Genomic DNA, 15,728 nt, shown 5'->3' with positions numbered 1-15,728 from the left:
TATATATTGGAAAACAGTGGGTGATCCATTCACAAAATTCCATTACAGTTCATAAATGAAAAATTGTGACAGATATTCTTCTGATTCCCTGATAACCTGAGGAACTCAAACTCAGGCAATCGGTATTATAATGTGTCATGCCTTCTGGCTTGAATTCATCCAAACTGATAGATAAAAGTTTAGCTTCCTTCCATGTACAAGGGAAGAACAAAATTCCTCTTTATTTTGTTAACCTGAGGAGCAGGGGGACATAGGCATAATGTGGGCAAATGGGGTGAGCAGAGATAGGCACACACAGGTCAGGCTGTAGGGCAATGTATTTCTGTGTGGAATGACTCTATAACTTAGATTGAAAATAAATCACATTAGTTGAACCTGGAAATAAATGTAAACTGCTCTTGATAAAATAACTTCATGTAAAATATTCCAGAAGTCAATCTTATTCCAAATAGACCACAATTATGTTATTCATCACAATTGATTGGTAGTCATAACATTTAGTTAAATGTGTGTTTGCTCCGTGCAATTAGAGTGTCTTAACTTTCTTAAAATAATTCCAAAGGTGGAAATGACCAATAACTTCAATAAAATCAAGCTGAGTACATCTCAAAGGCCTGAGAAAGGCACATGCAAAACCACTACTGATTACATCTGTGCCACAATTGGAAAACTATGGGTGACTGCAAAATGAATATTACATACAGAAAATATGTTCAAGATAATATTTATAAGGAAGAACAATGAACACAAAGATCTAGAAGAAACTACTCGAGTATAAAATAATTTTCTAGTTTAACACCCTGATGGGGTTCCCTGCAACCACTGTGCAGCATTCTAGCCCTGGGTGTCTTTCTGCCCGCCATGTTCTCTTCTCAACACCTTGTTTACCGCTCACTGCACCATTCAGGCACAGTGATGTAGGGTACTCATCGTTTTCGTCATCATCTACAGCAACCCCTCATCCATTTTACAAGACTCATAAACACAAGAGATTCTGGAAATCTAGAGCAATGTACACAAAATGCAAGAGGAACTCAGCAAGTCAGGCTGCCTCTGCTGGGGGGCAATAAGCAGTTGACATTTTGGGCTGAGACCCTCATTGGGACTGGAAAGGAAGGAGGTAGTAGCCATAATAAGAAGGTGGAGGGACGAGAAGGAACACAAACTGGCAGGTGATAGGTGAGGTCAGGTGAAGGTGGGTGGGGGAGAGAAAATGAATTAAAAAGCCAGGATTTGATAGGTGGAAGAGGTAAAGGTCTGAAGAAGGCAGCTCATGATGTAGCACATGGGAAAATGGGGATCTCTTCTTGGCAAAATCAAGGCCTAAGTGAGGTGTACCTACAAGCTGTGACCAAGCTAACATTATACTCATGGATAAACACGAAGAAATCTGCAGATGCTGGAAATTCAAGCAACACACACAAAATGCTGGTGGAATGCAGTCAGGACTGATGAAGGGTCTCGGCCCGAAACATCGACAGCGCTTCTCCCTATAGATGCTGCCTGGCCAGCTGCATTCCACCAGCATTTTATGTGTGTTGATTATACTCATGGAAGCATATAGCATGGAAGCAGGCTCTTTGGCCCAAGTCTAAACCAGCCATCAACCACACATTCATACCAATCCTTCATTAAACTAATTTCTTTATTGTTCCCACATTTTCATCAATTCCTTTCCCTCACCCCAGAGGCAAACACTAGAGGCACACATTAGGGGTCATTTACAGTGACCAATTAGCCTACCAACTTGCTTGCTTTTGGCATGTGGAAGGAAATCCATGCAGTCACAGGGAGAATAGCAGCCCAGAGCACTTTGTTCATGAGCTGTTATCACCTATTGCTGTTTAAATGTTTGAACAGCACTGTTCACAGTCTGCTGCTACTACCATTGAAGTAGGTCATAGTTTAGAGTGCTGCTAGAGACATTAAAGTTACTGTCGTTGAGTGAGATGTCCTACAACTCATGGCTTCTCAGTGATGTGCTTATAATAAAAGCTTACATTGAAAGGAAAGCTTACTTTTGGTTTGCAGCTGCAGCAACCAATGGGGAATTCTCAAGCCCAAGTCATACCTCCTTCCTGACTTTTACTATTTCACAGTGCAAGTCATTGACCAATTATTTTGTGTGTAAGGGGCTTAACGCTGGTGTTAAAAAGCCATAAAACTGTGCAGAAATTGGCCAGTTCCGGTGTTGGATTTGATATTTTTTTCAGGTGTCCTTGGGAAGCACATCAGTCCTTGAAATTGGGTCACCTTTGGCCTGTTTATCAGCTGCTGCAGCAGCATCTCATTCTCAACCCTGTGCATTCAGCTTTTTTCAAACATTCAGATAGACATCAAAATAAGTTGAATTCATGAAAGAAAAAAAATCTAAAAATACCAAAGTGGCAGATTTGGAAAGGAGGCTATTCATAAGGAATAAAATTACCAGCCCAGGATAGTTGGGCTTGATATAATAATTTTCACTGTGTAACAAAAATATGCACATTGACTTGATTTGATTTTTTAAATCAGGTTTGTAACTGGCAAATCATCAAATAAAAAAATTGAAGCTGTATATTCAGCTGCCTGCCAGGCAATGCTAGGCATAAATCAGAAGGAAATTGCTGGGTTGTGTTTCCTTATTCTACTTCCTGTCATCCTCTGGAAAAATCCTCTAGTGTTCCACAGGGGTCAGTGTTGGGACCGCTTCTTTTTACTCTGCATGTCAATGATTTAGATAATGGAATAGATGGCTTTATGGCCAAGTTTGCAGATGATACAAAGATTGGTGGAGAGGCAGGTAGTGTTGAGGAAACAGGTAGGCTGCAGAAGGACTTGGACAGATTAGGAGAATGGGCAAGAAACTGGCAAATGAAATACAATGTTGGAAAATGCATGGTCATACATTTTGGTAGTAGAAATAAATGTGTGGTCTATTTTGTAAATGGGGAGAAAATCCAAAAATCTGAGATGCAGAGGGATTTGGAAGTCCTTGTGCAGAACACCCTGAAGGTTAACTTGCATGTTGGATTGGTGGTGAGGAAGCCAAATGCCACATTAGCATTCATTTCAAGAGGTCTAGAATATAAGAGCAGGGATGTGATGCTGAGGCTTTATAAGGCACTGGTGAGGCCTCACCTTGAGTATTGTGAACAGTTTTGGGCTCCTCATCTTAGAAAAAATGTTCTAGCATTGGAGGGGGCTCAGAGGAGGTTCACAAGCATGAGTCCGGGAATGAAAGGATTATCATATGAAGAACGTTTGATGGCTCTGGGTCTGTACTCGCTGGAATTTAGAAGGAAGGGAGAGGCGGCAGTTTTGAAACATTTTGAATGTTGAAATGCTCAGACAGGGTAGATGTGGAAAGGATTTTCCCATGGTGGGGAGTCTAGGACAAGAGAGCACAGCCTCAGGATAGATGGGTGTCTATTTAAAGCAGAGATGCTGATAAATTGTTTTAACCAGAGAGTGGTGAATTTGTGGAATTTATTACCACAGGCAACTGTGGAGGTCAGGTCACTGGGTGTATTTGAGCTTGGTAGGTTCTTGATTGGACACAACATCAAAGGTTATGGGGAGGGTTAGGGAGTGGGGCTGAGGAGGGGCAAAAAGGATCAGCCATGATTGAGTGCTGGGCAGACTCATTGGGCCAAATGGCCTGTTTCTCCTTCTGTATCTTATGGTCATGGTCTAAAATTTAATAAAGATTTATGAGAAAACCTAACCTAATTCCTCCACTGGTTCTTCTGGAATACACAGATTCTTCAATGTCATATTCTAGGACAGGAATTCTTGGAAGTTCAAGGGATGGATAAACTTACATCAAACAATTTTTCAGTTAAAATCTTTCTGGTAAGTATAAGATTACTGATGCACATTATGTTTCCAAGTGGTAGGACAGTGGAAGAGCCATGTTAACTATTTCAATGCCAACAACAAATCTTTTCAAACTTTTAAGTGGCTGATACTGTTAACCTTCATAGCTCTCCCACATGATCTTTCCTTGTGCTTGAATATTGTAACTCCATAGAGACACTGTTTCTTTGTATTATTTCAGACCTCCATTAAGTTTTAGACATTATTGTCAGGGCAGGTTTCAGCCAAGGTCTTGCACTGAGAACCAATCTCAGCTAGATCCTCAGGCTAATTGTTTACTTTTATTGTGACATCCTTAGGTGCCAACACTGCCCATCACCAGGCCCAATCCCTCATACTCCTCTGCATGACAGTTATACTAATTTGACAGGGGGATAGGAACCAGAGTAAGTGCTGAGAATGATGTAAATGGAGGAAATGTGTGGTGAGGAGAGGCTCTTGATAGGGTAAAATTGCAGTAAACAGAATGAGTAGCAAGATCGAAAAGGGTGATTATAGGACTGAAGTTATTGTATCTGAATGACTGCAGTATACAGAATAAGGTAGATGAACTTGTAGCACCGTTACAGATTGGCTTGTATGATGTTGTAGGCATCTCTGAATCATGACTGAAAGAAGATTATAGCTGAGAGCTTAATATCCAAGGATTCATATTGTATCAAAGGGACAGGAGGGAAGGTAAGAGGGGGTGGTGTTTCTTTGTTGGTAAAAAATGAAATCAAATTGTTAAAAAGAGAAGATCTAGGCTCAAAAGGTGTTGAAACACTGTGGATAGAGTGAAGAAACTGCAAGTGTAAAATGACGCTGAAGGGACCTGGTATTCAGGCCCTCAAAGAGCAGTAAAAATGTGATCTACAAGTTACAATGGGAGATAGAAAATGCATGCCAAAAGGGCAATGTTACAATAGTCATGGGGGATTACAATATGCAGGAAGATGGTGGATTCCAAAGGGGGAATTTCCAGAATGCTGACAAGATGGATTTTTAGAAAAGCTTGTGGTTGAGCCCACTAGGGGATCAGCTATTCTGGACTGGGTGTTGTGTAATGAACTGGAATTGATTAAACAACTTAAGGTAAAAGAACCCTCAGGGAAAAGTGATCATAACATGATCAAATTCACCCTGAAATTTGAGGAGAAGCTAAAATCAGATATATCAGTGGAGTAAAAGGAATTACAGAGGCATGAGAGACCAGAATTGATTGGAAAAGAACACTGGCAGGGATGAAGGCAGAGCAGCAATGGCTGGAATTTCTGTAAGCAATTCAGAAGGCACAGGATTTATACGTCTCAAAAAGGAAGAAGAATTCTAAAGGAAAGATGGCACAACCATGGCTAAGAAGAGAAGTCAAGTCAGTGTCAAAGCCAAAGAGAGGACACATAATAGACCAGAAATTGGTGAGAAGTCAGAGGATTGGGAAGTGTTTAAAACCAACCCAAGGTAACTAAAAAAGTCACTAAGAAGATAAAGATGGAATACGAAGGTAAGCCGACAATAATATCGAAGAGGATACCAAAAATTTATTCAGATACATAAAGTGTAAAAGAGAAGTGAGAGAAGATATCAAACTGCTGGAAAACAATGCTGGAGAAGGAGCAATCTCACCAGAAGTCATTTGATAAGGTGCCACATAAAAGACTTATACCTGAGATAAGGATGCATAGAGTCAGGATGATGTATTAGCATGGATAGAGGATTGGTTAACCAATAGAAAGCAGAGAGTCGGGATACATGATCATTACTCTGGTTGGCAGTGGTGAGCAGCGTGCCACAGGGGTCGGTGCTGGGCCTGCAACTATTCATGTTATATGTTAATGATCTGGAAGAGAGGACCAAGTGCAGTGTATCTAAGTTTGCTGATGATACTAAATTGAGTGGAAAAGCAAATTGTGCAGAAGATACGGAGAGTCTGCAGAGAGATAGAGATAGGTTAAGTGAGTGAGTAAGGGTTTGGCGGATGGTGTACGATGTTGGTAAATGTGAGATCATCCATTTTGGAAGGAAAAATGAAAGATCAGATTATTTAAATGGTAAAAAATTGCAGCATGCTGCTGTGCAACAGGCTATCAAAAATGGGATGTTGGCCTTCATTGCTAGAGGGATTGAATTTAAGAGCAGGGAGGTTATGCTGCAACTATACAGGGCATTGGTGAGGCCTCACCTGGAGTACTGTGTGCAGTTCTGGTCTCCTTACTTGAGGAAGGATGTACTTGCTTTGGAGGTGATGCAGAGGAGGTTCACCAGGTTGATTCCAGAGATGAGGGAGCTAGACTATGAGGAGAGATTGAGTCGCCTGGAACTGTACTCACTGGAGTGCAGAAGAATGAGAGGGGATCTTAAAGAAACACAAAATTATGAAAGGGATAGTTAAGATAGAGTCAGGAAAGTTGTTTCCACTGATAGGTGAAACTAGAACTAGGGGAAGTTGTCTCAAGATTCTGGGAGCAGATTTAGGGTGGAGATGAGGAGGAACTGCATTTCCCAGAGAGTGGTGAATCTGTGGAATTCTCTGCCCAATGAAGCAGTGGAGGCTACCTCAGTAAATATATTTAAAACAAGGTTGGATAGATTTTTGCATAGTAGGGGAATTAAGGGTGATGGGGAAAAGGCAGGTAGGTGGAGATGAGTCCATGGCCAGATCAGCCATGATCTTATTGAATAGTGGGGCAAGCTCGACGAGCCAGATAACTTACTCCTGCTCTTATTTCTTATGTTCGCACATAATGGGGGAGTAGGATATAGTGGACAAACTGAATCAATATTTTCCATCAGTCTTCACTGTGGAAGACATTAGCAGTATGGCGGAAGTTCCAAGTGTCAGGAGTCATGAAGTGTGTGAAGTTACCATTACAAGAGAGAATGTTCTTAGGAAACTGAAAAATCTGAAGGTAGATAAGTCACCTGGAACAGATTGCTAACACCCCAGAGTTCTGAAAGTATCATAATGGGGCAATGGGAATGGACTCAAATGCAAGACACAGACAGTGATGTACCAGGAACAGGACTAGGCATGAGAAGGAAGCAAGGAAAATGGGGAAGAAAGGACACTGGACATGAAACAAGTCCCGGATGAGACAAGGACTCCGGGCAAGGGCTAGGACCTGACTAGGATAGGGAACCAGAACATGGAACTGGGAACTAAGAGCCTGGGCTTGGACTCCGAGCCAGACACCAGACAAGGACCCAGAATCTGGGACTTGACTGGAGCTCGGACCCCAGAACCAGGCGAGGATAAGACGTGGCAACAGGACAAGGATGAGAGACTACTAGACGGGACAAGGGAACCTCAGCACAGGACGAGGGAATCCCAGCACCGGGCTGGGCAAGGCACATGGACATGACGAGAAGCCAGAGCCTTGGTCGAGGGAGAGACAATAGGACAAGGATATGAGATTCCTAGACAAGGATACCCCAGCACCAGGTTGGGCAAGGTACTCCTGTGCTGGGCGAGGCATATAGACATGACAAGGACACAAAAATTACTGAGAGACAGGGACATGGAACACCGAGCCAGGACCCCTCCTTGGTTACAGGACACAGGGACAGGACTCATCACACTGAACACAACAAGACAGTTCCCAACACTAGGTCACAGTAAAACAGCTAGACCTACCTAGTGAAGTCATGGACATGGAGAGGATGTTCCCAACACTAGGTCACAGTAAAAAAGCCAAACCTACCTAGTGAAGGCATGGCCATGTAGAGGCAGTTCCCAACACTAGGTCACAGTAAAACAGCCAGACCTACCTAGTGAAAGCATGGACATGTAGAGGCAGTTCCCAACGCCAGGTCACAGTAAACAGCCAGACCTACCTAGTGAAGGCATGGCCATGGAGAGGCAGTTCCCAACACTAGTTCACAGTAAAACAGCCAGACCTACCTAGTGAAGTCATGGACATGGAGAGGCAGTTCCCAACACTAGGTCACAGTAAAAAAGCCAGACCTACCTAGTGAAGGCATGGCGATGGAGAGGCAGTTCCCAACACCATGTCACAGTAAAACAGCCAGACCTACCTAGTGAAGGCATGGCGATGGAGAGGCAGTTCCCAACACCATGTCACAGTAAAACAGCCAGACCTACCTAGTGAAGGCATGGCCATGGAGAGGCAGTTCCCAACACTAGGTCACAGTAAAACAGCCAGACCTACCTAGTGAAAGCATGGAGATGGAGAGGCAGTTCCCAACACTAGGTCACCGTAAAACAGCCAGATCTACCTCGCAAAGGCATGGACATGGAGAGGCAGTTCCCAACACCATGTCACAGTAAAACAGCCAGACCTACCTTCCGAAGGCATGGACATGGACAGGCAGTTCCCAACCCTAGGTCACAGTAAAACAGCCAGACCTACCTAGTGAAGGCATGGACATGGAGAGGCAGTTCCCAACACTACGTCACAATAAAACAGCCAGACCTACCTAGTGAAGGCATGGACATGGAGAGGCAGTTCCCAACACTAAGTCACAGTAAAACAGCCAGACCTACCCAGTGAAGGCATGGACATGGAGAGGCAGTTCCCAACACTAGGTCACAGTAAAACAGCCAGACCTACCTAGTGAAGGCATGGACATGGAGAGACAGTTCCCAACACCATGTCACAGTAAAACAGCCAGACCTACCTAGTGAAGGCATGGACATAGAGAGGCAGTTCCCAACGCTAGGTCACAGGAAAACAGCCAGACCTACCTTGCGATGGCATGGACATGGACAGGCCGTTCCCAACCCTAGGTCACAGTAAAACAGCCAGACCAACCTAGTGAAGTCATGGACATGGAGAGGCAGTTCCCAACACCAGGTCACAGTAAAACAGCCAGACCTACCTAGTGAAGGCATGGACATGGAGAGGCAGTTCCCAACACCAGTTCACAGTAAAAAAGCCAGACCTACCAAGTGAAAGCATGGACATGGAGAGGCAGTTCCCAACACTAGGTCACAGTAAAACAGCCAGACCTACCTAGTGAAGGCATGGACATGGAGAGGCAGTTCCCAACACTAGGTCACAGTAAAACAGCCAGACCTACCTAGGGAAGGCATGGACATGGAGAGGCCGTTCCCAACGTTAGGTCACAGTAAAACAGCCAGACCTACCTAGTGAAGGCATGGACATGGAGACACAGTTCCCAGCACCAGGTCACAGTAAAACAGCCAGACCTACCTAGTGAAGGCATGGACATGGAGAGGCAGTTCCCAACGCCAGCTCACAGGAAAACAGCCAGACCTACCTTGCGAAGGCATGGAAATGGACAGGCAGTTCCCAATGCCAGGTCACAGTAAAACAGCCAGACATACCTAGTGAAGGCGTGGACATGGAGAGGCAGTTCCCAACACTAGGTCACAGTAAAAAAGCCAGACCTACCTAGTGAAGGCATGGACATGGAGAGGCAGTTCCCAACGCCAGGTCACAGTAAACAGCCAGACCTACCTAGTGAAGGCATGGCCATGGAGAGGCAGTTCCCAACACTAGTTCACAGTAAAACAGCCAGACCTACCTAGTGAAGTCATGGACATGGAGAGGCAGTTCCCAACACTAGGTCACAGTAAAAAAGCCAGACCTACCTAGTGAAGGCATGGCGATGGAGAGGCAGTTCCCAACACCATGTCACAGTAAAACAGCCAGACCTACCTAGTGAAGGCATGGCCATGGAGAGGCAGTTCCCAACACTAGGTCACAGTAAAACAGCCAGACCTACCTAGTGAAAGCATGGAGATGGAGAGGTAGTACCCAACACTAGGTCACCGTAAAACAGCCAGATCTACCTCGCAAAGGCATGGACATGGAGAGGCAGTTCCCAACGCTAGGTCACAGGAAAACAGCCAGACCTACCTTCCGAAGGCATGGACATGGACAGGCAGTTCCCAACCCTAGGTCACAGTAAAACAGCCAGACCTACCTAGTGAAGGCATGGACATGGAGAGGCAGTTCCCAACACTACGTCACAGTAAAACAGCCAGACCTACCTAGTGAAGGCATGGACATGGAGAGGCATTTCCCAACACTAAGTCACAGTAAAACAGCCAGACCTACCCAGTGAAGGCATGGACATGGAGAGGCAGTTCCCAACACCAGGTCACAGTAAAACAGCCAGACCTACCTAGTGAAGGCATGGACATGGAGAGGCAGTTCCCAACGCCAGGTCACAGTAAAACAGCCAGACATACCTAGTGAAGGCGTGGACATGGAGAGGCAGTTCCCAACGCCAGGTCACAGTAAAAAAGCCAGACCTACCTAGTGAAGGCATGGCCATGGAGAGGCAGTTCCCAACACTAGGTCACAGTAAAACAGCCAGACCTACCTAGTGAAGGCATGGACATGGAGAGGCAGTTCCCAACAGCAGGTCACAGTAAAACAGCCAGACCTACCTAGTGAAGGCATGGACATGGAGAGGCAGTTCCCAACACCAGTTCACAGTAAAAAAGCCAGACCTACCAAGTGAAAGCATGGACATGGAGAGGCAGTTCCCAACACTAGGTCACAGTAAAACAGCCAGACCTACCTAGTGAAGGCATGGACATGGAGAGGCAGTTCCCAACACTAGGTCACAGTAAAACAGCCAGACCTACCTAGGGAAGGCATGGACATGGAGAGGCCGTTCCCAACGCTAGGTCACAGTAAAACAGCCAGACCTACCTAGTGAAGGCATGGACATGGAGACGCAGTTCCCAACACCAGGTCACAGTAAAACAGCCAGACCTACCTAGTGAAGGCATGGACATGGAGAGGCAGTTCCCAACACTAGGTCACAGTAAAAAAGCCAGACCTACCTAGTGAAGGCATGGCGATGGAGAGGCAGTTCCCAACACTAGGTCACAGTAAAAAAGCCAGACCTACCTAGAGAAGGCATGGACATGGAGAGGCAGTTCCCAACACCATGTCATAGTAAAACAGCCAGACCTACCTAGTGAAGGCATGGACATGGAGAGGCAGTTCCCAGCACCAGGTCACAGTAAAACAGCCAGACCTACTTAGTGAAGGCATGGACATGTAGAGGCAGTTCCCAACACTACGTCACAGTAAAACAGCCAGACCTACCTAGTGAAGGCATGGCCATGGAGAGGCAGTTCCCAACACTAGGTCACAGTAAAAAAGCCAGACCTACCTAGAGAAGGCATGGACATGGAGAGGCAGTTCCCAACACCATGTCATAGTAAAACAGCCAGACTTACCTAGTGAAGGCATGGCCATGGAGAGGCAGTTCCCAGCACCAGGTCACAGTAAAAAAGCCAGACCTACCTAGAGAAGGCATGGCCATGGAGAGGCAGTTCCCAACACTAGGTCACAGTAAAACAGCCAGACCTACCTAGTGAAGGCATGGCCATGGAGAGGCAGTTCCCAACAATAGGTCACAGTAAAACAGCCAGACCTACCTAGTGAAGGCATGGACATGGAGAGGCAGTTCCCAACACTAGGTCACAGTAAAAAAGCCAGACCTACCTAGTGAAGGCATGGCCATGGAGAGGCAGTTCCCAACACTAGGTCACAGTAAAACAGCCAGACCTACCTAGTGAAGGCATGGCCATGGAGAGGCAGTTCCCAACACTAGGTCACAGTAAAACAGCCAGACCTACCTAGTGAAGGCATGGACATGGAGAGGCAGTTCCCAACACCAGGTCACAGTAAAACAGCCAGACCTGCCTAGAGAAGGCATGGACATGGACAGGCAGTTCCCAACACTACGTCACAGTAAAACAGCCAAACCTACCTAGTGAAGGCATGGCCATGGAGAGGCAGTTCCCAACCCCAGGTCACAGTAAAACAGCCAGACATACCTAGTGAAGGCATGGACATGGAGAGGCAGTTCCCAACACCAGGTCACAGTAAAACAGCCAGACCTACCTAGTGAAGGCGTGGACATGGAGAGGCAGTTCCCAACGCCAGGTCACAGTAAAACAGCCAGACCTACCTAGTGAAGGCATGGCCATGGAGAGGCAGTTCCCAACGCCAGGTCACAGTAAACAGCCAGACCTACCTAGTGAAGGCATGGCCATGGAGAGGCAGTTCCCAACACTAGTTCACAGTAAAACAGCCAGACCTACCTAGTGAAGTCATGGACATGGAGAGGCAGTTCCCAACACTAGGTCACAGTAAAAAAGCCAGACCTACCTAGTGAAGGCATGGCGATGGAGAGGCAGTTCCCAACACCATGTCACAGTAAAACAGCCAGACCTACCTAGTGAAGGCATGGCCATGGAGAGGCAGTTCCCAACACTAGGTCACAGTAAAACAGCCAGACCTACCTAGTGAAAGCATGGAGATGGAGAGGCAGTTCCCAACACTAGGTCACCGTAAAACAGCCAGATCTACCTCGCAAAGGCATGGACATGGAGAGGCAGTTCCCAACTCTAGGTCACAGGAAAACAGCCAGACCTACCTTCCGAAGGCATGGACATGGACAGGCAGTTCCCAACCCTAGGTCACAGTAAAACAGCCAGACCTACCTAGTGAAGGCATGGACATGGAGAGGCAGTTCCCAACACTACGTCACAGTAAAACAACCAGACCTACCTAGTGAAGGCATGGACATGGAGAGGCAGTTCCCAACACTAAGTCACAGTAAAACAGCCAGACCTACCCAGTGAAGGCATGGACATGGAGAGGCAGTTCCCAACACCAGGTCACAGTAAAACAGCCAGACCTACCTAGTGAAGGCATGGACATGGAGAGGCAGTTCCCAACACCAGTTCACAGTAAAAAAGCCAGACCTACCAAGTGAAAGCATGGACATGGAGAGGCAGTTCCCAACACTAGGTCACAGTAAAACAGCCAGACCTACCTAGTGAAGGCATGGACATGGAGAGGCAGTTCCAAACACTATGTCACAGTAAAACAGCCAGACCTACCTAGGGAAGGCATGGACATGGAGAGGCCGTTCCCAACGCTAGGTCACAGTAAAACAGCCAGACCTACCTAGTGAAGGCATGGACATGGAGACGCAGTTCCCAACACCAGGTCACAGTAAAACAGCCAGACCTACCTAGTGAAGGCATGGCCATGGAGAGGCAGTTCCCAACACCAGGTCACAGTAAAAAAGCCAGACCTACCTAGAGAAGGCATGGCCATGGAGAGGCAGTTCCCAACACTAGGTCACAGTAAAACAGCCAGACCTACCTAGTGAAGGCATGGCCATGGAGAGGCAGTTCCCAACAATAGGTCACAGTAAAACAGCCAGACCTACCTAGTGAAGGCATGGACATGGAGAGGCAGTTCCCAACACTAGGTCACAGTAAAAAAGCCAGACCTACCTAGTGAAGGCATGGCCATGGAGAGGCAGTTCCCAACACTAGGTCACAGTAAAACAGCCAGACCTACCTAGTGAAGGCATGGCCATGGAGAGGCAGTTCCCAACACTAGGTCACAGTAAAACAGCCAGACCTACCTAGTGAAGGCATGGACATGGAGAGGCAGTTCCCAACACCAGGTCACAGTAAAACAGCCAGACCTGCCTAGAGAAGGCATGGACATGGACAGGCAGTTCCCAACACTACGTCACAGTAAAACAGCCAAACCTACCTAGTGAAGGCATGGCCATGGAGAGGCAGTTCCCAACCCCAGGTCACAGTAAAACAGCCAGACATACCTAGTGAAGGCATGGACATGGAGAGGCAGTTCCCAGCACCAGGTCACAGTAAAACAGCCAGACCTACTTAGTGAAGGCATGGACATGTAGAGGCAGTTCCCAACACTACGTCACAGTAAAACAGCCAGACCTACCTAGTGAAGGCATGGCCATGGAGAGGCAGTTCCCAACACTAGGTCACAGTAAAAAAGCCAGACCTACCTAGAGAAGGCATGGACATGGAGAGGCAGTTCCCAACACCATGTCATAGTAAAACAGCCAGACTTACCTAGTGAAGGCATGGCCATGGAGAGGCAGTTCCCAGCACCAGGTCACAGTAAAAAAGCCAGACCTACCTAGAGAAGGCATGGCCATGGAGAGGCAGTTCCCAACACTAGGTCACAGTAAAACAGCCAGACCTACCTAGTGAAGGCATGGCCATGGAGAGGCAGTTCCCAACAATAGGTCACAGTAAAACAGCCAGACCTACCTAGTGAAGGCATGGACATGGAGAGGCAGTTCCCAACACTAGGTCACAGTAAAAAAGCCAGACCTACCTAGTGAAGGCATGGCCATGGAGAGGCAGTTCCCAACACTAGGTCACAGTAAAACAGCCAGACCTACCTAGTGAAGGCATGGCCATGGAGAGGCAGTTCCCAACACTAGGTCACAGTAAAACAGCCAGACCTACCCAGTGAAGGCATGGACATGGAGAGGCAGTTCCCAACACCAGGTCACAGTAAAACAGCCAGACCTGCCTAGAGAAGGCATGGACATGGACAGGCAGTTCCCAACACTACGTCACAGTAAAACAGCCAAACCTACCTAGTGAAGGCATGGCCATGGAGAGGCAGTTCCCAACCCCAGGTCACAGTAAAACAGCCAGACATACCTAGTGAAGGCATGGACATGGAGAGGCAGTTCCCAACACCAGGTCACAGTAAAACAGCCAGACCTACCTAGTGAAGGCGTGGACATGGAGAGGCAGTTCCCAACGCCAGGTCACAGTAAAACAGCCAGACCTACCTAGTGAAGGCATGGCCATGGAGAGGCAGTTCCCAACGCCAGGTCACAGTAAACAGCCAGACCTACCTAGTGAAGGCATGGCCATGGAGAGGCAGTTCCCAACACTAGTTCACAGTAAAACAGCCAGACCTACCTAGTGAAGTCATGGACATGGAGAGGCAGTTCCCAACACTAGGTCACAGTAAAAAAGCCAGACCTACCTAGTGAAGGCATGGCGATGGAGAGGCAGTTCCCAACACCATGTCACAGTAAAACAGCCAGACCTACCTAGTGAAGGCATGGCCATGGAGAGGCAGTTCCCAACACTAGGTCACAGTAAAACAGCCAGACCTACCTAGTGAAAGCATGGAGATGGAGAGGCAGTTCCCAACACTAGGTCACCGTAAAACAGCCAGATCTACCTCGCAAAGGCATGGACATGGAGAGGCAGTTCCCAACACTAGGTCACAGTAAAAAAGCCAGACCTACCTAGTGAAGGCATGGCCATGGAGAGGCAGTTCCCAACACTAGGTCACAGTAAAACAGCCAGACCTACCTAGTGAAGGCATGGCCATGGAGAGGCAGTTCCCAACACTAGGTCACAGTAAAACAGCCAGACCTACCTAGTGAAGGCATGGACATGGAGAGGCAGTTCCCAACACCAGGTCACAGTAAAACAGCCAGACCTGCCTAGAGAAGGCATGGACATGGACAGGCAGTTCCCAACACTACGTCACAGTAAAACAGCCAAACCTACCTAGTGAAGGCATGGCCATGGAGAGGCAGTTCCCAACCCCAGGTCACAGTAAAACAGCCAGACATACCTAGTGAAGGCATGGACATGGAGAGGCAGTTCCCAACACCAGGTCACAGTAAAACAGCCAGACCTACCTAGTGAAGGCGTGGACATGGAGAGGCAGTTCCCAACGCCAGGTCACAGTAAAACAGCCAGACCTACCTAGTGAAGGCATGGCCATGGAGAGGCAGTTCCCAACGCCAGGTCACAGTAAACAGCCAGACCTACCTAGTGAAGGCATGGCCATGGAGAGGCAGTTCCCAACACTAGTTCACAGTAAAACAGCCAGACCTACCTAGTGAAGTCATGGACATGGAGAGGCAGTTCCCAACACTAGGTCACAGTAAAAAAGCCAGACCTACCTAGTGAAGGCATGGCGATGGAGAGGCAGTTCCCAACACCATGTCACAGTAAAACAGCCAGACCTACCTAGTGAAGGCATGGCCATGGAGAGGCAGTTCCCAACACTAGGTCACAGTAAAACAGCCAGACCTACCTAGTGAAAGCATGGAGATGG

This window comes from Hypanus sabinus, chromosome X1 (genome assembly GCF_030144855.1).
Source record: "Hypanus sabinus isolate sHypSab1 chromosome X1, sHypSab1.hap1, whole genome shotgun sequence".
NCBI classification, from domain to species: domain Eukaryota; kingdom Metazoa; phylum Chordata; class Chondrichthyes; order Myliobatiformes; family Dasyatidae; genus Hypanus; species Hypanus sabinus.
This window is presented reverse-complemented; position numbering follows the sequence as displayed.